General features: G+C 38.9%; 1 pseudogene; it reads left to right on the top strand.

Annotated features, from left to right (window-relative positions):
* The first annotated feature begins 10,977 nt into the window (after window positions 1-10,977).
* On the top strand, window positions 10,978-11,936 carry LOC118525359 (transmembrane protein 125-like; annotated as a pseudogene).
* Window positions 11,937-22,804: the final 10,868 nt, after the last annotated feature.

Here is a 22,804-nt window from a genome sequence, read left to right as displayed (position 1 = left end):
ATATTTGCAAATGATATAGCCAATAAAGGTTTAGTATCCAAAATCTATGAAGAACTTACCAAACTCAATACCAAAAAAAAAAAAAAAAAAAAAACACCCAAAAAAGAAACTCAAATAATCCAGTTAAGAAATGGGCAGAAGACATGAAAAGACATTTCTCCAAAGAAGACATTCAAATGGCTAACAGACACATGAAAAAAATACTCAACATCACTCATCGTGAGGGAAATACAAATTAAAACTACAATAAGATACCACCTCGCACCTGTCAGAATGGTAAAATTAACAAGTCAGGAAACAATAGATGTTGATGAGAATGCAGAGAAAGGGGAACCCTCTTACGCTATTGGTGGGAATGCAAGCTGGTGCAGCCACCCTGGAAAACAGTATGGATGGTCCTCAAAAAGTTAAAAATAGAACTACTCTATGACCCAGCAATTGCACTACTAGGTGTTTATCCAAAGGATACAAAAATACTAATTCAAAGGGATACATGCACCCCAGTGTTTATAGCAGCATTATCAACAATAGCCAAATTATGGAAAGAGCCTAAATGTGCATCAGCTGATGAATGGGTAAAGAATATACATACATACAATGTATACATACAATGGAATACATATAATGGAATATTCCTCAGCCATAAAAAATAATAAAATCTTGCCGTTTGTGACGATGTGGATGGAGTGTATTAGGCTAAGTGAAATAAGTCAGAAAAAGACAACATATGATCTCATTCATATGTAGAATTTAAGAAACAAAACAAATGAACGTACAGGAAAAAAAGAAAGAGGGAGACAAACCATAAAACAGACTCTTAACTATAGAGGACAAACAAGGTTGGTGCAGGGGTGGGTGGGGGATGGACTAGAAGGGTGATGGGTATTAAGGAGGGCACTTTTGATGAGCACTGGGTGATGATCACTAAATTCTGCTACTGAAACTAATATCACACTGTATGTTAACTAAGTGGAATTTAAATACAAACCTGAAACAAACAAATTAAAATTAAATCCTTGCTTTCCTTATAAGATGTTACTTTGAGCAGAAGCCTTTTAGGTTTACATAGACCTGTAAAGAACGCTAGCTTTGGAACAAGAAGATTTGCCTTAATATTTTTCTACCACTAGCTGTAGACTTTGCAAATTAGTATAACAACATTACATTTCATTTAAAATCTTTTTCAATTATAAATTTTTCAAATTCTTTTTCTTTTTTTGGTAATTTTTTTGTCGTAGATTTTTCAGTCATCTTTTTGGAATCTATTTAAAAATAACATTTATTTTTTTCTGATTTTTATGTGTAAAATACAAACCTAGCTTTTTTCTTGGAAGATTTATAAATTATAGAATGATATAATGCAAGAGAAAATAAGTCAGAATTTTACCATCTAGAATAAAAAAAAGTTAATATTTTGGTTTATGTATTTCCAGATTTGTATATAGATACGGTTTTAAAACACAGGTGCTATGCAGAGTGTTTTATAACCCGTGTTTTCAAATAATATATTGTAAGTATTTTCTAGGTCATTAGGTGCATTTTAAATTTTTTTTTTTGTTTTGTTTTAAAGGTTTTATTTGAGAGAGAATGAGAGAGAGAGAGAGCACATGAGAGGGGGGAGGGTCAGAGGGAGAAGCAGACTCCCTGCCGAGCAGGGAGCCCGATGCGGGACTCGATCCAGGGACTCCAGGATCATGACCTGAGCCGAAGGCAGTCGCCTAACCAACTGAGCCACCCAGGCGCCCCATTAGGTGCATTTTAAAATAAGACTTTAAAATTTCATGGCATTTTCTGGTATGCCTGTATCGAAGTTATTTTATTTACTCCCTATTCCTTATCATTTAGATTGCTTGCTAATTTTGCTTTTAAAATTAGTGCTAAAATAAACATCTTTATATATTCATCTTTTCCCACTTGTCTAATGTGTTTTTCTATAAGACAAATCTGGAAAAGTGTCAATCTGAAATAAAGACTTACATCCTGAAAAGGCACATTCAGCATATGGCCATGTTGTTTCCCCAGAAAGACTACTAATTTACACTGTCACCAGCAGATTTATTTTTAATTTTTTTTATTTGAATATAGTTGACACACAATGTTACATTATTTTCAGGTGTACAACATAGTGATTCAACTTCTTTATACATAATACTGTGCTCACCACGAGTAGAACTACCATCTGCCGCCATACAATGCTACTGTGATCTCATTGACTGTATTCCCTATGCTGTGCCTTTTAGTCCTTACTTATTCATTCAATAACTAAAAGCCTGTATCTCCCACTCCCCTTCATCCATTTAGCCCATCTCCCTCATTCCTCTCCCCTCTGGTAGCCATCAGTTTGTTTTCTGTATTTACAGGTCTGATTCTGCTTTTTGTTTGTATATTCATTTGTTTTATTTTTTAGATTCCACATATGAGTGAAATCATATAGTATTTGTGTTCTTCAGTTTGACTTACTTCACTTAGCATAATACTCTCTAAGTCCATCCTTGTTGTTGCAAATGGCGAGGTCTCATCTTTTTTTTTTTTTTTTTTAAAGATTTTATATATTTACCTGACAGAGAGAGAGATAGCGAGAGCAGGAACACAAGCAGGGGGAGTGGGAGAGGGAGAAGCAGGCTTCCCGCGGAGCAGGGAGCCTGATGCGGGGCTCGATCCCAGGACCCTGGGATCATGACCGGAGCCGAAGGCAGCCGCTTAACGGACTGAGCCACCCAGGCGCCCCCTCATCTTTTTTATGGATGCATAATATTCCTGTGAGCGAGTGAGTGAGTGTGTGTGTGTGTGTGTGTGTGTGTGTGTGTACCACATCTTCCTTATCCATTTGTCTATTGATAGTCATTTAGGTTGCTTCCATATCTTGGCTATTGTAAATAATGCTTCAGTAAACATAGGTGTGCATATATCTTTTCAAATTAGTGTTTTCATTTTCTTTAGGTAAATACCCAGTAGTGGAATTACTGGATCCTGTGGCATTTCTATTTTTAATTTTTTGAGAAACTTCCATATTGTTTTCCACACTGGCTATGCCAGTTTACATTCCGACCAACAGTACATGAGGGTTTCTTTTCCTTCACATCCTTGTTAACACTTGTTATTTCTTATCTTTTTTATTTTAGCCATTTTGAATAGGTGTAAGGTGATATCTCATTGTGGTTTTTGATTTGCATTTCCCTGATATTGAGTGATGTTGAACATCATTTTATGTGTCTGTTGGCCATTTGTATGTCTTCTTTAAAAAAAAGTCTATTCAGTTCATTTGCTCAGTTTTTAATAAATTTTTTTTTTTTTTTGCTTTTTTGGTGTTGAGTTGTAGAACTTCTTTACATATTTTGGATATTAACCCTTTATCTGATATGTCATTTGCAAATACCATTTTTCATTTAGTAGGTTGCCTTTTAATTTTTTTGATGATTTCCTTCACGGTGCAAAAATCTTCCTAGTTTAATGTAGTCCCAACAGCTAATTTTTGCTTTTGTTTCCCTTGCCTTAGGAGACATATCTAGAAAAATATTGCTATGGCTGATGTCAGAGGAATTACTGCCTGTCTTCTCAGATTCTTATGGTTTCAGGTCTCACATTTAGGTCTTTAATCCATTTTGAGTTTAAGTATGGTGTTACCAACAAATTAAGTACCAGTCTGCACTCACTCACACCTACACTGGCATAAACATATTTTAAAAAATCTTTGCCAATTTTTAACTGAATAATTGAGCAGCATTGCTACTTTAATTATACTTCTTTGATTCCTATTGAAGTATAGTATAACTAACATGAGACTTAATTATGTCTTCTTCACTATTGCAAAAGTTAGGCTCATTCTATTTGGTATTTTGGTTGGTGTAAATTTTGAAGTATGTACTGGTACAGGAGAAAGGAAAAGGTGAATTTCACAAGAAAGTAACAAGTTGCATTAAATTATAGGTAGAATTGATGAATCGAGGGAATGTAGTAAGTGTGATAGCTGGTGTCCTCAGGAACATGAATAAATGTGATGGATGTCCTGAATGGATAAATAGATATTGGAAAACATGAGGAATTTGTCATCTGAGAAAGAGGAAATTATTTTTTGTTTTTAGAGAAAAAGCACTTTTAAATTGGAATGATCACCTCATGTGACATCTCAGTAAAGTAGAGGTGAAAGAGTCTTACAAAAGCAAAGATGTGGATCTGAGGAAAGTAAAAGTTTCACTAGACTTTCAGGTTGAGAAGTTCAAAAGCAAGTACTTCGACAGTGCTACAGAAATTCTACAACAGTAAATTTTGCAACAGTAAAATATGACAGAAAGCGGGTTGATAGTGGGGAACACAAAGAAAGTACAATGATAATCTTTAAGTTATTTAATGTGGTTGTTTTTATAGATCTGACAAGGACTTGATGAAAGCTGTGAATCCTTTTCTCAGATAAATGCATGTTCATAATATTTTACAAAGAGTTTTAGCTAGTGAGATATTCTCCTACACTGAATTAAGGATCTTTACTTATTAAGGGGATATTTTTTAAAGGCCATTACTCATTAAGGGGATATATAAGACTTTCTCCCTGTAATCTGTTCCCAACCTGGGGCTGCTGTCTATCTAGATGGAAAAATGGAATCTTCGGAAACATGATAATGTCACCACTGTGCTGTGTAGGTTTAAATATTTTTAAAAAGTGAGAATAAATGGAAAGGCATAGAGACTCATTTACTTTCTTTGGTTATTACTTTGCTCTGCTTCTGCTGCTCAGACTCCTTTTTGGGTGAGCCTTCTTTCTCTTCCTTCATATCTAAACTTCTAATATATGTAGGTATGTTCCTTTACTGTAATTACCCTTGAAGGTTAAGCATGAACTAGGTAGGACCCTGTGAAAATGAGAGATGGAATAGTTTTTTTGAGGGTGGCTTCTACCTCAGAGCTAAAACTAGAAGTCCAAAAGTGGGTTGTTTCATTTCATCCATGATCCCACCCATGTATCTATAACAGGAATACAAGCAGACATACTGCCACGAGTAAAGGGAATACATGTGACTCATATATACTTACTTTAGTTTGCGAAGATTGCACTGAGAATTGGTAAAGAACATGACTCATAATGGGAATTCCATTTGTAATAAATCCCTTCTCTTCATAAAGAATTGAAAGGAAATTAACTCATCATAATATTTACTGAAAATGTTTGTGTCTTCTCTAAGGTCATGTCTATCTGACTGAAAAAGAGCAGACTACATCATTTTCTGCTATTCTAACGCCAATGTTAATGTCAGTGTGGAGTTTTTCATGGTTGATTTGATCATTTCTTTGGAGATGGGCCATTCTTATAAAATGATAACAGACAAGTGGAATCAATTGTAGTGTATTGACAACGTTTATTATCTTCTCAGAAATAATTTGAAAAGACAGACATGTGAATTTCACTTAGGAGAAAACTGACTTTGGTTATAAAATTTCTTACGATCTTTGAATCACCTGCCAGAAACATTTGTATCATTAAGAACATAGTTTAGGTATAATGTGATTAAGGTGTTACATATATTGTAGAAATCCAGGTAAAAATGGAAATATTTGAGATAATAAAAGTAACAAAAAGAGGGGCGCCTGGGTGGCTCAGTTGGTTAAGCGACTGCCTTCGGCTCAGGTCATGATCCCAGGGTCCTGGGATCGAGCCCCACATCAGGCTCCCTGCTCCTCAGGGAGCCTGCTTCTTCTGGAGCCTGCTTCTCCCTCTCCCTCTGCCTGCCGCTCCACCTGCTTGTGTTTCTCTCTCTGTCTCTCTCTCTGTGTCAAATAAATAAATAAAATCTTAAAAAAAAAATAAATAAAAGTAACAAAAAGAAAACAAACATATGAAATGATAATCTCAAAAAAGTTATAACAGATAATTTTGACTATTTAGGCACTCTTTTGTCTCTAGATGTTTAGTGCTGAATTGTGTGAGGATTGTATTTTGACAGAAACTAACACAACCAGATGAAATTCCATTGAAAATTCAAATGCAGGTAAAGTCACCTGTCTCAAGCCATTATGCAGAGATGAATATGACAATAGAAAAAAAGGTAGTACAGAAAAATTGATGGAATGACTGAAGCTTGTGGTGCATCTATAGAAAGGGTATCTGGGGATGATCCAACAAGAAGATAAAACAACTTTATATATTTATGCACCCAATATGAGAGAACCCAAATACATAAAACAGTTAATAGCAAGAAACTCATCAATAGTTTAGGAGCTCATCAATAGTAATACAATAATAGTAGGGAACTTGAACACACCACTTACTTCAATGGAGAAATCATCTAAACAGAAAATCAAAATCAACAAGGAAACTGGCTTTGAATGACACACTGGACCAGATGGATTTGAGAGATATATTCAGAACATTCTATCCTTAAAACAGCAGAATACATGTTCTTTTCAAGTGCACCCAGAACATTCTCCAGAATAGATCACATATTAGGCCACAAAACAGGTTTCAACAAATTAAAAAAATTGAAGTCATACCATACATCTTTTCTGACCACAACACTATGAAACTAGAAATCAACCACAAGAAAAAATCTAGAAAGAGTACAAATATATGGAGGTTAAATAACATGTTATTAAACAATGAATGGGTCAACCAAGAAACTGAAGAAATAAAAAATTACATGAAGAAAAATGAAAATGAAACACAGTGGTCCAGAATCTTTGGGATGCAGCAAAAGAGGTTCTAAGAGGGAAATGTATGGTAATACTGGCCTACCTTATTTTTGATTTCTTCTTTGATATTTACAATTGTTATATCTTCTGTTGGATTGTCCCCTTTATTAATATATTGTATCCTTCTTTGTTTCTTGTTACAGTCTTCGTTTTAAAGTCTATTTTGTCCAATATAAGTATTACTACCCTGCTTTCTTTTGACGTCCATTTGCATGATAAATGTTTCTCTATCCCCTCACTTTTGATCTGCATGTGTCTTTATGTCTGAAATGAATCTCTTACAGGCAGCATGTGGATGGGTCTTGTTTTTTTTTTTTTTTTTTTAATTCATGCTGTCATCCTACGTCTTTTTTTTTTTTTTTAAAGATTTTATTTATTTATTTGAGAGAGAGAGAATGAGAGAGAGCACATGAGAGGGGGGAGGGTCAGAGGGAGAAGCAGACTCCCTGCCGAGCAGGGAGCCTGATGCGGGACTCGATCCAGGGACTCCAGGATCATGACCTGAGCCGAAGGCAGTCGCTTAACCAACTGAGCCACCCAGGCGCCCATCCTACGTCTTTTGATTGGAGCATTTAGTTGATTTATATCTAAAGTAATTATTGGTAGATATGTATTTACTGCCACTTTATTACTTATTTTGTGGCTGTTTTTGTAGTTTTACTCTGATCCTTTCTTCTCTTGCCCTCTTTCATAATTCACTGGCTTTCTTTAGTGGTATATTTGGATTCCTTTCTCTATTCTTTGCATATCTATTACTGGTTTTTGATTTATGGTTACCACTAGGTTTGTATATAACATCTCTGCATATAGCAGTCTGTATTAAGTTGATGGTCACTTAAGTTTAAACCCATTCTTTACTCCTCTCCCCTCCATGTCTTAGGTAAATGGTATCATATTTTACATCCTTTTATTTTGTGAACCCTTGACTGATTTTTACAGATATACTTATTTTTACTGCTTTTGTGTTTCTTGCTTTTCATACTCTTAGGATCTTTTCTTTCCACTAGAAGAGTCCCCTTTAACATTTCTTAGTGGTCACAAACTCCTTTAGCCTTTGTTTGTCTGAGAAACTATCTCTTCTATTCTGAATGATCCCTTACTGGATAGAGTATTCTTGCCCAGAATTTCCCTATTCAGCACTTTGAATATATCATTCCACTCCTCTCTGGCCTGCAAAGTTTCTGCTGAAACACCTGCTGATTGCCTTGTGGGGTTTTCCTCTTATATAACTGTCTTATTTTTTCTTGCTTCTTTTAATTTTTTTTGTTATTTCATTTTTATTTTTATTCCAGTATAGTTAACATACAGCTGCTTTTAAATTTTTTTAAATTGTCTCTTTATCACTACTTTTTGCCATTTTACTTACTATGTGTCTTGGTGTGGACCTCCTTGGGTTGATTTTGTTGGGGAATCTCTGTGCCTCCTGGCTCTGGATATGTTTCCTTCCCCAGATTCGGGAGGTTTTCAGCTATTATTCAAATGAATTTTCTGCCCCCTTTTCTCTCTCTTCTCCTTCTGGGATCTTTATAATGAAAATGTCATTACACTTGATGGGGTTGCTGAGTCCCCTAAGTCTGTTCTCATTTTCCATATTTTTTTTCTCTCACCTGCTTAGCCTGATTACTTTCCATTACTCTGTCTTCTGGGTCACTAATTTATTCCTTTGCTTCCTCTAGCTGCTATTTATTCCATCTAATGTATTTTTACTTTCATTTATTGTATTTTTCATCTCTGATTGGTTCTTTTTTAATCTTTTTGTTATGTTATGGGTCTCATTGATGTCCTCCACTCTTTTTTCAAGTCCAGCGAGTATCTCCACGATTATTACTTTAAATTCTCTATCGGGCATGTTGTTTATACCTGTTTCACTCAGATCTCTGTCTGTGGCTTTATCCTGCTTTTTCATTTGAGACAAATTACTCTGCCTTCTCATTTTGTCTAAGTCTCTGTGCATCTTCTCTGTGTCAGGAAAGTCACCGATATCTCCTACTCTTGAAAGTAATGGCCTTATGAAGAATAGGTCCTGCAGTGCCCTGCAGTGCAGTGTGCCCTGTTCCCCAGAATGTGGTATGTCACGGGGTGTCTCCTATGTGTCTTACGTGAACCTTTCTGTTTTATCCTGGCCACTTTTTCCTTCAGTTCAGACCTCTGTAGAAGTTCTCTTTACCCATTGTGGGCAGTGTTTGGTCCCTGGCAGGGTGGGTTGTGCAGTTTTAACAATGTGTGAGCCAGTATGCTTGCGAAATGAGATGTGCCATAGCCACTGCTAAGACGTGGGCCCTGTAGGCAGGATGTGCGGTTTTAACAAGGTGCACTCATCCTTCTGCAGGGCCCACCACCACTGCTGGCAGGACTGACGCCCTGCAAAACACACAGGTAGGGAAACACAGTGTTGGCAAGGTTTGTGCCAGTCTTCTGGGTGAGGGGACCCACAGAGCTGGGACTGAGGCAAGCATGACTGCAAAGGGCAGATCCACCAAAGTGCAGTGGGTGGAGCTTGGTGTAAGCAAGTTAGATGGCACGTTGGCGCTGTGCTGGTTCCCTCAGGTGGCTATGTGTTTGTGCTGGGGGGAAGGGGAGGGAAATGGCACCTGCCAGCTCCTTTGTTTCTGGAGGAGTCTCTCTCTGGGACATACTTTGGAATGAATAGACTACTCTCCCTCCCTTATGTCCCAGGTATTTTTCAAACTGCTGTTTCTACACTGTATTTCCTAGGGCTGTTTTCTGTGCTGTCTCTTTAAGGGTGGGACTTGGCTTCCTATTGCTGTCTGGTTTCTCCCAGAACAGAGCCCACTGATTTGTAAAATTACAGGCTTCAAGTCCCTCTGGTTGTAAGAACTCAGGAAATTTGGCCCCTCTCACTTTCAATGCCAAATGCTATGTGGATTTGTGTCCCTCCTTGTGGGCTCCAGTGTGATAGTATGTCTCTTGCCTTTCTCCACACTTGCGGCTCCCTCCCTACTCCACACTCCGTGGATGGCCATAGGCCCTTTACTCCCCACCACATCTCTGCTCTTCCTACCCTCTTGGATGTGGCCTCTTCTCTACCTTTAGTTATAGAGTTTGTTCTGTCAATCTTTGGGTCATTTTCTGGGTTATTTATGCTGATGTGTTATCTAGTTGATTGCATGGAATGAAGTGAGCTTAGGTTTCTCTTACTTTGCCATCTTCCCAGCCTCTAACTCAAGAGTACACTTATCTTGATGAGCATTGAGTAATATACGGAACTACTGAATCATTATATTAAAAGAAAAGAGGGTTGCCTGGCTAGCTCAGTCAGTAGAGTATGTGACTCTTAATCTTGGGGTTGTGAGTTCAAGCCCCACATTGTACGTAGAGATTAAAAAAAAATTTGAAAACCCAAATGATATCTGCATTGATGTAATACCATAGGAAGAGTGATTAATTTTTTTACTACAATGATTTTGTGTCTTAATTATGCTTAACTTATAACTGAAAACATATATTATTTTTAAAAAATCACTTATAATCCCCATCCCACATGGATTCATCTAGTATTCTCAACATAACAATTTGGAGGTAATAATGTAATTATAAGTCATTTATATAATGTCTTTGGAATTTCTGAAGACTTCAAAGACTAATTAAAATAAAATTTTAGAACAATAGAATATAGGGATTGTGGCACTGACACAAACATAGGAAAATAAAGAAGGGAGCTATAAATTTAAGATAGATGTAAGGCCTCTACATTCTTTTGCTTGCTTTTAAGTTTCAATGAAACTAAACATTTTAACTCAGTAGCTTAATTAACAATCAAAGCAAGTATATTTGCCCCATGAGAAACATATGCTATAGAGACTGAAGGATGCTAAGGCAGGCCCAATATTGGGAGATGCAGGACTCCTCTGATGGGCAGCTTTGGCTTGAGAATGTGCCAACAATTTTGCCAAACTTTCTTAAAACCCTCATGCTGTCTACTACCCTTGTACCCAGCTTTTCTTTCTTTCCTTTTCCCTTGCAAGGGGCTTCTTTTTGAGTTTCCCTCACAGATGTTTCCCCTAATAAATTTTTGCACAGCTAATTCTATCTTAGTATCATGTGCTTCTCAGAGTATCCAGATAACACAAGTGGTTTCAGGAGTTATCCAACAAAACAAGCAATAAGACAGGGACTTAGGACTGGCTTACTCATTGCTTGGTGAGTGAAGAGGACATTGTTCTGTTTGGCAGATGGGGCAACAGTACTCCTTTGTACAATCAGTGTTAACTGCTCGGGATTACACTGATGGTGAATTTCATTGGTGGTGACAGGAAAATGTCTGGGTGGAGGTCAATGCTGTGGCAGGATTTAAGGATTCAGGCATTTGGAAGTTTTGGGTTAACAGTGCCTACAAAGGTAGTGGAGTTGGCTGGTTACTTCCAAGTTGTACTGATGCCCTCCAGAGGGCTAATAAGGGACTATAGGCTGTCAGCAAGCCTTGGTATCTTATGAAGAGGTCCTTATCTCTTGTAGTGAAAGCACAGACAGCGCTGTGCGGCAGGCTGAGGATCTACCAGAGTTGCAAACTCCAGAGATAGTTGAGGGATCACCCAAGGCTCTGCTTTGTTATACCAAGGCCAAGGTGCTGGTTGGAAAACACAGGGGCCTTGAAACATGGGACTATCTTGACGGAGGACCCTGGGGATGTGTCTGCATTTGCTTATGAACATTTTGGGATTCAGAGGTAGACTGCCTTTCCTGAGAAAGAGCTATCATTTGTACTGTAGGCCTTGGGGTGGGCTGTGGGGTAAGTGGCACAGCACTGCTCTCCTCCACCAGCAGCTGTGTGGTCAAGTGGTGGCTGGCGGCAGGCACTGTGTTCTCCCTGCTGGCCCTGCTGGTTCTGGTTAAGCAGGTGATGAGCTCAGCCCTGCAGGACGTGAGCTGCATATGCCAGCCCCACTACATGGCCCTAATATGCAGTGGTGGAGGTGCCAGTGCCCTCAGGGTGCTGCTCAGTGGTCCTGTGCTGCTGGGCACTGGCCTATGCTGGGCTGGCTGGTCACTGCCCATGCTCAGCCATTGGCTGCCATGCTGTTTATGGGCATAGCGTGGCTGCCTCAGGTTTGCTCTTGCTGCTGGGTTTGCTGCTGTACCAGGGGGGCGTGACTGGACACTGCCTTCCCATCCATGCAGCCATTCCCTCTACCCACAGTGACCATGGTGGCAATGGCAGAGTCTTCAGCATTTCAAGATGGTTGTCTGCTCATTAGTGTCATGAGACCACATCTAGCATCGCCATCCTCATCTGACCCAGCGAGAGCCTCTTTCCTATCACCTGCCTCAATGTCCACATAACTGTGCCCAGGCATGAATGAATGTGTGTGTGTGTGTATGTGAATGTGTGTGCACGTATGCTCATGCATGGGCATGAAGGGAATAGTGAGTATGAGTGTGTACACATTCCCAGAACTGTATAGCCCTTCTGTGGGATTCAGTGATGTGTGATTAAGAGCCTATGTGTACCCACACAGCCACACCATGGGAAGGGAAATGTGTGTCTCCTTGGAACTTTGTTTTTGTGTCCATGTAACTGTCAGAGTCTGCCTGTTTATATCTGGGGTCTCTAGGCCAAGGAGTATCTAGGATATTTGAAGATTCTTGCCAGGACCCCTGAAGTCTAAACCCACTCTGTAATACCTGTTAGGGATTTCCACAAGAGTGACTCTTGGCCATCCCAGAGACTGCACCAGTGACCCTTCACTGAAGAGAATAACTGGTAGCAAAGTGGAGAGAACATGGGCTCTGGAATGTGACAGATCTGGATTAGGATTCTCCCTCTGTTACTTACCAGCTGGGGAACTTGGGCAAGTGATTTAAGCTCTCTGAGCCTCAGTTTCTTGAAGGTCATGGTTGTCGTCATAGTCATGCCACTTGATTGGTGAGGATGCAGTGACACCCAGTATGGAAGGACTGGCACATGGCAGACGTGCAGTAAAAATGGTGGCTGCTGAAACAAAGTAAAACAAACAGAAAAACTCTTCTCCCAAGGAAACAGGTGATTCCCTCAGGAGCTGCCCTCTTCTTCACTTTTGGCTGCAGGCTGGTAGGTAGAGGCCAGAATGTAAGCCTATGTAAGCAAGTACTCTTGATGTGGGGCCATTGATTTTCTTGAGACAAGGCATATCCTAGCAAAGACCCTGGGAGATGGGACAAACTTCCTGCTGGGGTGACTCTTGGGGGACTTAAAAAAGTGATGGCTGGCACTAAGTGAAGCAGAAATTCCTGGGGTGCCATATCAAATGTTAAAGGCAGGAACAAAGAAGCTGAGGGAAGCAGGCATGCTAGAGTGGATGTATTATGTGAGGCCAGAGGATCTGGCAGACAATTATGTTCCACAGGAAGACCCAGAGGTCACATTATTCCCCAAGGCCATCATCAATGTGCTAGTGAGAGATACCAGCATCAGAAATTCAGTGGTGGCCTTCTCTGTAGGCCAGGGCTGATAGTAGGGAAAGCAGATACAGTCTTCAGAAGCCAAGCAGCAGATCCAGATGCCAGGAGGCCACAGTTACCCGAAAGATTGGCAAGGTCAAAGGGGTAGTCAAATGAGCTTGACCTCTGTGCAATTGTGAACATGATTAAGGGAACATGGTGTCTCTGGGAGCAAGAGTGCTGGTCAATAGTTGTAACAAGAATCACAATGCAAGGGCAGGGATGGAAGCTGAGGATGATTGCCTCAATAAAAAGTAACAGTCTGGCTCATTTCCCATATTTGAGCCAATTTTCAGATACAGAACATCCAGGCGACATGACTGCCTGTCATGTGAAAGGAGTGAAACAGTTGACCATGGGATCCACTGGTTATGTCACATAGTGCATCATCTAGAACCAGCAAGCCTCACAGAACTCTGGAATAGCCTCTAAAAATTCAGCTCAAGAGCCAGCCTGGAGCAATGCTCTGGAATTATGTGGTGTATGCATTAAATCGGCAACTTCTATGTGATGCTGTGTCCCCACGGGGAAGAATATATAGACTTCCGAACCATGGAGTAAAAGCAAGTGTATCTGTACATCGCTGCCAATGGCCAGCTAGGGATTTTATCCCTCTATACTCCTGTTGACCTTAAAAAACAAAAGAGCCAGTTATTTTACCAGCAAAATGGATTTTGTGAATAGCCGAGGAATTGCAATTCAGGACAAGCAAAATATGGTGAACCATAGGCAAGTCTGGAGAACAGAAGAAGGGGCTTGTTTTTATAGGGGAAAGGAGGAAGCTGGGAGGCGCTGTTTCACCGAGTTCTTGTTGGCTGGACTGTAGGTGGGCAAGGAGAAAATCTTCCTTCTTCTTGTTGCGGTATGTAAAGTAAGCTTCTTCCTATTGGGGGGGTGGGAGGTAGGCTTCTTACAGGAAGTGGTAGTGCCTGAGAGTTCCCCCGTCAGAGCTTCCTAACTCCATTTTAAATGAGGCTTCCTTTATTTATTTTCACACACCGTACTTAGAGTTTTGCAGAGTTGGAGGTCCTGGTGAACAAAAGGGGCATACTCTGGCCAGGGGACATAGAAGAGGTTCCACTCAAGTGCATGTTACACCTGCTGCCTGAGTACTTTGGACCACTTGTACCCAAGACCATCAGGGTAGAAGGGGACCGTGGGTACCATGGTTAAGCCACTCCCCCATCTGTGAGGAAAAGTGGATCTGTGTGATGTGGGAGGCAGCCTGTGGCAGTCATTATGGGACTGTATTTTTCAGAGTTCCAACTGAGGGGAGCATAACTGAGCAATGTCTCCAGCTGCTGCATTTAGAAATCCATTACCACTATGGCACCAAGGCTGCCCATCCCACTCACTTTTCCCAGTCAATGCTGGGTGCCCCAGCAGGGCAGGGCATTCCTGGGAGATGGGGAACTCCTCTGATGGGCTGCTTTGGCTCCATCTCTCCCATTGACCATTGACCTTGCCAAACTTTCTTAGAACTGCCTTCTTCCAATCAACCTTCACTGCTCTCCTTCTCCAGAGTCAAATAAACATCTTTGGCGAGGGCTCTCCAAGACCTTCTTGGTTCCCTCCCAATCTTCTCTCATAGGCATTGTGCCTAATAAATCTCTCACCCTGTCTTAATCCTGTGCTAGCATCTCTTTCAAAGAGAAACTGTAGTATGCATCAGCATTGACTGAAAATATGATTCAACTTGTGGCATTTAAGGAAAGTGTATCCTAAATCTAGGCTGCTTTGTAACCTAATAAGGCCATAGGTATTTCTTGCTTCTTGTATATACCAACTAGTTTTCTTTCATTCACTAAGGATAATCTGTACTCTTAATCCATTGAGCAACCTTTCAATTCTTTCTCACTTAATATACACCAGGGAGGATCAGGCAACTGACGCCTCCAGCATTTCATTGATTGGACATGAAAAATATCTTTGAAAAATGGGTTTGAGTCAATGCAGGCCATAGAGGTAAAACTGATGAGCTGGTGTGACAGAGAAATAAGTAGAGCGAGGTGTCATTAAACGGATCCTTCTGGTACCATGAGTGGGAGAAGCACAGCACTGCATGAGTGGCTTAGCCAATGATGAGAACAGCTGACATCCAAACAGCCTAAATGTTGTTATCACAAAGCAGTTGATAATTTGGAGAAAGGCAAATTTGATGTGTTTGTTTCAGAGTGGAACTCAAGTCAGAGGATTCTACAGTGTTCAGTATAATCATGATTTCCAGCTAGGTAGGAGGCAAGTTTCTGGCCTTTGCAGGTTTTTGACATCCTGAGAAAGAAAAAGTTCTCCACTTTCATCCCATTTACCACTTTTCCCACAATTGTATCTCACAGTGGAGGTTAAAGGAAGTTAGTCACAGGGAATTTCTGTTAAATATGGTAATAGATAAAGAATAAAAGGGAAATGATAGCATATGCCAAAATTAAGGGGACAATAATCCTTTTACAGATGTGTTCTGAAGAATCCAAACATTTTTGTGACATTTTAGACAGCAAAAGTCATTTTTATACCGAAGTAATGTAGGGTTTGTGCAAACCTTCATATCAGTTGATAAAGAAAAATATTACTTTCATAGGTTCACACAAGAAGTTCAAGTATTTCATCTCAGCTTCGATTTTTAAGCCATTTTCCTGCAAACTGGCAAATTTCTGCCTACAGCAAACTGATGAAAATTCATGGGTGTTTTCATTCCTCTAGTTAAGGGAGGAATAGTAAAACTTTTGCCTTAGATCAAACTTTTGAATATTTGAGGGGGAGAAAAAAAAACACATCACTTCTCAAATGTGAATACCCAAAGTGAAATGTGGCCGTTTCTTACATTTTTAGATGCCTGGAAGTTTTCCACAAACTTCTATAACAGTCACTCTGCAGGCTTCTGCTATAAATGTTTCAGGAACTATCTAGGGAAATATTCTATTGAGAGGGAGAGGGAAGGCAGGATTATCTAGCAGATAGAGCGTGGAATTTGGACTTAGACAACCATCTGAGACCTGCACCTGCCTCTTTCATTGCCTTATGGTGCAGCACTGTATAAATGATTCAGACTCTCTTTGCTTATATTTTTCCCTGTGGCAATAGAGGGAAATGGGCTAAGCATTAGCCCCTTCTCAACAACCAGAGAATACCATAAAGGTAAATACGACATTGTCTGTAAAGTGCTATGACCTGTAATCCAGAAAAACAGTGCAGAGATGTGAGGGCACAGAGTTTGTAGAGATTATAGCATCCTCGCATGGAGACCTGTCTAGCCTGCCCCTCACTTTTGTGTTTAGTCGGGGGTCCCTATGACACAGTTGACAGTAAGTTATTGCCAGTTGCTAATTCCTTCAACACACACCTTTCTTTCAGCATCTGGAGCATATTAACATTCCTCTCACAAAGTCAGTGAAGGGAGACAACCCATAACATCCAATCAACTTGCATCTATTGATTGTCTAATATGCAAAATGCATTCTACTAAGTATTAGACCTTTAACGAGAGTCTATTAGAACAATAACAATTTATAAGGTGGAGTTGCTATTCTCAAAATGTTTGTAATCATGATCTAGTTATAAAGGAGGTAATTCTGGAGTGTTAAAAATCATATAAAAGGGGGGTGCCTGGGTGGCTCAGTTGTTAAGCGTCTGCCTTCGGCCCAGGTTATGATCCCAGCGTCCTGGGATTGAGTCCCGCATCGGGCTCCCTGCTCAGCCAGAAGCCTGTTTCTCCCTCTCCCCCTGCTTGTGTTCCCACTCTCGCTGTCTCTCTCTCTGTCAAATAAATAAAATCTTAAAAAAAAATACAAAAGGGACATAGATGACAATTGATAGAAATAATGGTTCTAAGGAGTTTAGAGGAGGAAAGGTATGAGGGTTCAAGGTGACTCCTTTGCCTATGATTTTAATTTGTAATTAGGAGAAATAGAATACACGAACATAGAAAAATGCATACTCAGAAGTATAAAAAATAAAATTATATCTTTGCAGTTATCATGATAAAAAAGTGATTCCTTAATATCGATGGCTGCCATCATATATTTCACTGTTCTCACTGAATTTAAGCAAATTTGTTCTGTCTTATTATTTCTTTCATTTGCTAAGTTTGAGAAATGTTGATGGCTTCTTTGAAACCCAGTTCTGTTAGTTAATGTGAATGTGTCTTATGAAATAAATTCAGAGTCATGTGCTACAACAGGAGGAGAATGGAATGAAGATCACAGTGATCTCACTGTGACCAATGGGCAATCAATCTCTCAAGGCATCTGTGGGTTCATTTGTAAAATAAAAGAGTTGAGCTAAATTTAATAGGCCAGTTCTAAAATTTTCTGGAAAGAAATGCTGCTTAAAAGTTCTGTATTTCCTTGTGTTGCTAGGGAGCTCATCTTGCTTTTGTATCTGTCTGATCCACAACCATTTTTTGTCATTAAGATCAATATCTCAATTTCATAGACCATGGAGGCTGCTGGTAGAGGAGGAACACATGGTAATACAGTGCTCTCCAAAAGCTGCTCTAACTGTAATTCTTAATTTAATCCCATTTAGGCTGGACATTCCCAAGATCTATTAAATTTTAATACCCAACTCCAGAGAGCTTTGGTCTTGCCTGTAAGTACTAACTTAAATGAACAGGCTGGCTCTTGGTAATAGAACTTGTGTGTCAGCAAGCAAGGCATCTGTAAGACCAAACCCAGCACTCATGCTGGGGGTATATTGCCATGCACTTCTATTTCAAAGCATATTGGCAAAATATTTGTAAATACAATAATGCGTATCACCAAAAGGATTGACAATGTCAAAACATCCAGTCAATTCAGAGAAAATAGTAACCCAATTTTAAATGAAGTATGAGAAATGTCATATAGGTAAGTGCAAAATCGGAAATTTTATTTTTTTTTTTAAACTGGCATGTGTTAATGTGTCATGTTTACAGCCTATGAAAAAAACTAAAATTTATTCATCCTGCATGGTATAAATAATGCAAATGATGTTGTATATGGATTAGAAGGTCAGCTTTGTTGAGCATAAAAGAGAAAATCTCTTCTCCAAGAAATTTTCTAGACTTGTGAAAATATGGTTTTAAATAGCTAACATTATAAACTGTCAATAAATAACTGTGGCCCAAAAAACCACATCTATTTTAACATATTTTGGAATGGGTTCACTTATTCATATGAGGGACTTTAGTGAAAGTGTACGATGTATCATGTTCAGTCTGAGTCAGCACTGTCCAGTAGCAGTATAATGCAAGTCACGTGCAATTTTAAATTTTGTAGTTTCCACACTGAGAGAAGTAGAAAGACACAGGTAAATTTCATTTTTTTGGTAAATTTTAACACAATATATGTACAATATTATCATCTCAACATAAAAATTATTGAGCTACTGTAATTTTTTTTTTTAACTAAGACTTCAAAATTCAGTGTGTATGTGGCTTATAGCACAAGTCATTTTGGACTAGCCACATTTCAAGTTTATGATAACCGTATGTGGCTAGTGACTGGGTCTAGATAGTGGGATGGATACAATAATAAGCAACACAGGCATGACCACTACTTAGAGTTCATAGTCTAGTATGGAAAACAGACTCTGAACAATAAATCAAAGTGTAAAATTTTTACTTTTTACAGTGTCTAAAAAGGTTTACATAAAATTAATGTTGTTAAAATAGGTATTTAATGCATTTTCACTTTACGTATGTTATAGATAATGTGTTCCCTATATTGGTGAGATCATTCTTGTCATTTTTTAGGAATGCATCTAAATTATCACTCTTTTGTAGTCCATTAATATGATTTTATATTTGTGCTCCCATTTTTCCTCCATCAGTATTGCACTATAAGTTTGAAGTTAAAGAATCATGAGCCAGGAGCATAATAATACTTTAATATCATTATATATGGTTAAGAAATAGAGTAGCTAGGTACAAAATAAAGATAGGCTATCAGAGAGAATTTTATTAGGACAAAAAAGTCAACATTTTTTTCCATGCCCTTCCTTAGCTTTATAATTTCTGTGATTTCTGCTGACATGTGTTTGCAAAGGCTTTCTACTATTAAGTCTATAGACCTTCTCTAGGTTTATTATGTAAGTGGTTTATTCCATATGAAATCTTGCAATTATACCTGATTTATACATGAAAACTGATGTGAATAAAATAATTAGGCATTAAAATAATAAGAGTATAAAACAATTAAAAATATAAAAAGAATAGTTTATACATAACATAAACTCCATGTTGCTTAAAGATTTGCCTTAATAGATTCCATGTAGCTCAGGCTTAATTATGGACGGTGCTGAGGATGGTTATATATTTACTGAGATTTGAAGAATGCCAGAAAGCACAGATGAACTAGAAGTGTAATGTTCACGCATTTAACTAAAAATACATCTTTTCCCTTGTTACTTCCTAACTAAAATTGCTATAGAATGTCAGACAGAGAAGATTGTATGGACTGGAAGAGTCAATTCCATGAGAGAAACTTCCCTGAGCTGAAACTTAATGACTGGATAGTGCTGGATTTTTCAGGAAGATGTAGGCAGGTCTTTCTCACTTGGAAAAGCAACATAAATAAAGTAAGAGAGTTGACACTGGCAAGAGCTGTTGATAGAATAAAGCAGATGGCGTAAGTTTGAGAAATTACAGTGGAAGTTAAAAAAGGATGAGCAATCTAAGGCTAGTTAATGGAGACTTAGAATCTTAAACTTGATCCAATAGGTGATATGGTACCAATATAGTTTTAAATCAGGGAAGTGGCATAATGAAAATGGCATTTTTGGAAGATTCATCTAGCAGAGGTGACGGGATTGATTCAAAGAGGCCAAAGGAAAATATCAAGAAGGTAGAGTTGAGAGACCAGATCCAATAATAGATTTGGAAGATTTAAAACAGGCCTTCTTAAAATGGGAGACTCATGCTTTTTTGACAGTATAGGAGATGGAACTGGTAAAAAGGGATAGTAAGAGAAGGCTGAGGAAAAATAGAATAAATGCATGATTAAGTGTATTCAGAAAGTAGGCTATAAAGTAGGATTCAGGGCTCTGGTTGTAGAGGGGGGTGGACATAAAAAGAACAAAAGACAAATGGACAATACAGCAGAAAGCAGTGATAGTTTGAACTGTAGAGGTGAGTTTTCTTAAGTTTTTCTTGTCCAGCATAAGATCTAGTGGGGTTACATTTTATATTATTACTCTTAGACCTCATTCCTCAGAGCTGAAGTAAATTAAAAGTTGGTTGAAAAATTCCTAAGTGAACTATGGTGATACCTCCATCTCCTTTCTAAAAACATACATATTTTGGGTTGAATTATTTAGGAAGTTATACAGCAAAACAGGATTTATGTTTGCTTTATTTTGACATATGGTTTACATTTTGAAAACTTTGCCCTGGGATGGCATTGGATAAAATTTTGATGATAAAATTGGGCATGGTGAAAACAAAAATCACAAAATTCAGACCAGTAATAGACTTTACAAATCATATAATTACATGGGTAGAAAAACAACAAACATTTATTGACTATCAGGTGCCTATTGAGGACATTGAAAATATATTATATGTAGAAAAAAAAAGAAACACCCCCCCCCCAAAAAAAACCAGATTCTCTACAATCTGGTAAAGGAAATGGTCGTTAAACAAATGAATGAACACATATATAATTATACATTTTGAAAAGTGCATGTTATGGGGCGCCTGGGTGGCTCAGCCGTTTGGCGTCTGCCTTCGGCTCAGATCATGATCCCAGGGTCCTGGGATGGAGCCCCGCATCGGGCTCCTTGCTCAGCAGGGAGGCCTGCTTCTCCCTCTCCCACCCGCCCTGCTTGTCTTCCCTCTCTCGCTGTCTCTCTCTCTGTCAAAAAATAAATAAAAATCTTTAAAAAAAAAAAAAGAAAAGTGCGTGTTATGAGTTGAATTGTGTCCCCTCCCAAAATTCATATGTTTAAGTTCTAATTCCCAGGATCTCAGGATGTGACCTTTTTTTGGTAATAGGTTTGTTGCAGATGTAATTACCTTCAGAGGAGGTTATGATGGAGTAGTGTGGGCCCCTAATTCAATATGACTGATGTCCTTATGAAAGGGGAAATCTGGATACAGACATGAACACAGGGAGAACGCCATATGAAGGTGAAGGTAGATATCAGGGTGATGTTTCTATAAGCCAGGAATGCCAAAGATTGCTAGCAAACCACCAAAAACTAGAAAATAAAAGACATAAAACAGATTCTTCCTCACAGCCCTCAGAAGGAATCAGTTCTGCTGACACTTTGATCTTGGATCCAGAACTGTGAAACAATACCTGTTTGTTGTGTAAGTCACCCAGTTTGTGATATCTTGTTATGGCAGCCCTAGCGAAATAATACAGTCTTGCAAAGAAGAATTATTGGTGACACTGGGGGTGAGTAAGGGGATAGAGGCTTACTTTGGATTGGATGGGCAATGGGGGCCTCTTTGAAGAAGTTATATTTAGTCTATACCTGAAAAGGGGGAGTGAACCAGCCATGTGAGGTCATGTGGGAAGAGCAATCTGGAAAGAAGAAAGAATATATGCAAAGAAAAGAACTTGGCCCAAGTAAGACCGTGTGTCAGAAGCATAGCCAATGAAGGTCATAGTGGCACAAGTGAGACTAGATAGACCTTGGTAAGGAATTGGAATTTTATTCTAATAGCAATAAGGAGACTGTCATGGGCTTTAAGTCGGTGGTGACATGATCCAATTTACATTTTTTTAAAAGATTTTATTTATTTATTTGAGAGAGAAGCACAGAGGGAGAGGGAGAAGCAGACTCCCTGCTGAGCAGAAAAACTATGCAGGGCTCGATCCCAGGACTGTGAGATCATGACCTGAGCCAAGTGCAGATGCTTAACCAACTGAGCCACCCAGTCGCCCCTAACTTACATTTTAAAATAAATTCTAACTACTATGTAAAGAATGGTATGGAAGGGGAGGTGGAGAACATAATTAGAAAATGACAGCATCAGACCAGATATTCAGCCTTGAAATGGGTTTGTGGCGGCAGTATATAGATGAAGTTTGTCTGGCCACCAAACAAAGGTCTAAGAAAAAGGCAGAAAAATGGAAGTTAAGTGAAGTGCACGGTGACCACAGTGTATCAAACATTTTTTTTTTCTTTTCTTTTTTTTTACTAACATATAATGAATTATTTGTTTCAGGGGTACAGGTCTGTGATTCATCAGTCTTACACAATTAGTGCTCACCATAGCACATACCCTCCCCAATGTCCATCACCTAGCCACCCCATTCATCCCACTCCCCTACAGTCCAGCAACCCTCAGTTTGTTTCCTGAGATTAAGAGTCTCTTGTGGTTTATCTCCCTCTGGTTTCATCTTGTTTCATTTTTCCCTCCCCCTATGATCCTCTGTCTTGTTTCTCAAATTCCTCATATCAGTGAGATCATATGATAATTGTTTTTCTATGATTGACTCATTTCGCGTAGCATAATACCCTCTAGTTCCATCCACGTCGTTGCAAATGGCAAGATTTCATTTTTTGATGGCTGCGTAATATTCCATTGTGTGTGTGTATGTGTGTGCGTGTGTGTGTGTGTGTATCTCCTTTATCCATTCATCTGTTGATGAACATCTAGGCTCTTTCCATAGTTTGGCTATTGGAGACATTGCTGCTATAAACATTGGGGTGCACGTGCCCCTTTGGATCACTACGTTTGTATCTTTGGGTAAGGGTA

Source organism: Halichoerus grypus, chromosome 2 (assembly GCF_964656455.1).
Source record: "Halichoerus grypus chromosome 2, mHalGry1.hap1.1, whole genome shotgun sequence".
Classification (NCBI taxonomy): Eukaryota; Metazoa; Chordata; class Mammalia; order Carnivora; family Phocidae; genus Halichoerus; species Halichoerus grypus.
The sequence above is the reverse complement of the archived record's forward strand: the minus strand, read 5'-3'. Positions and strand labels throughout refer to the sequence as shown.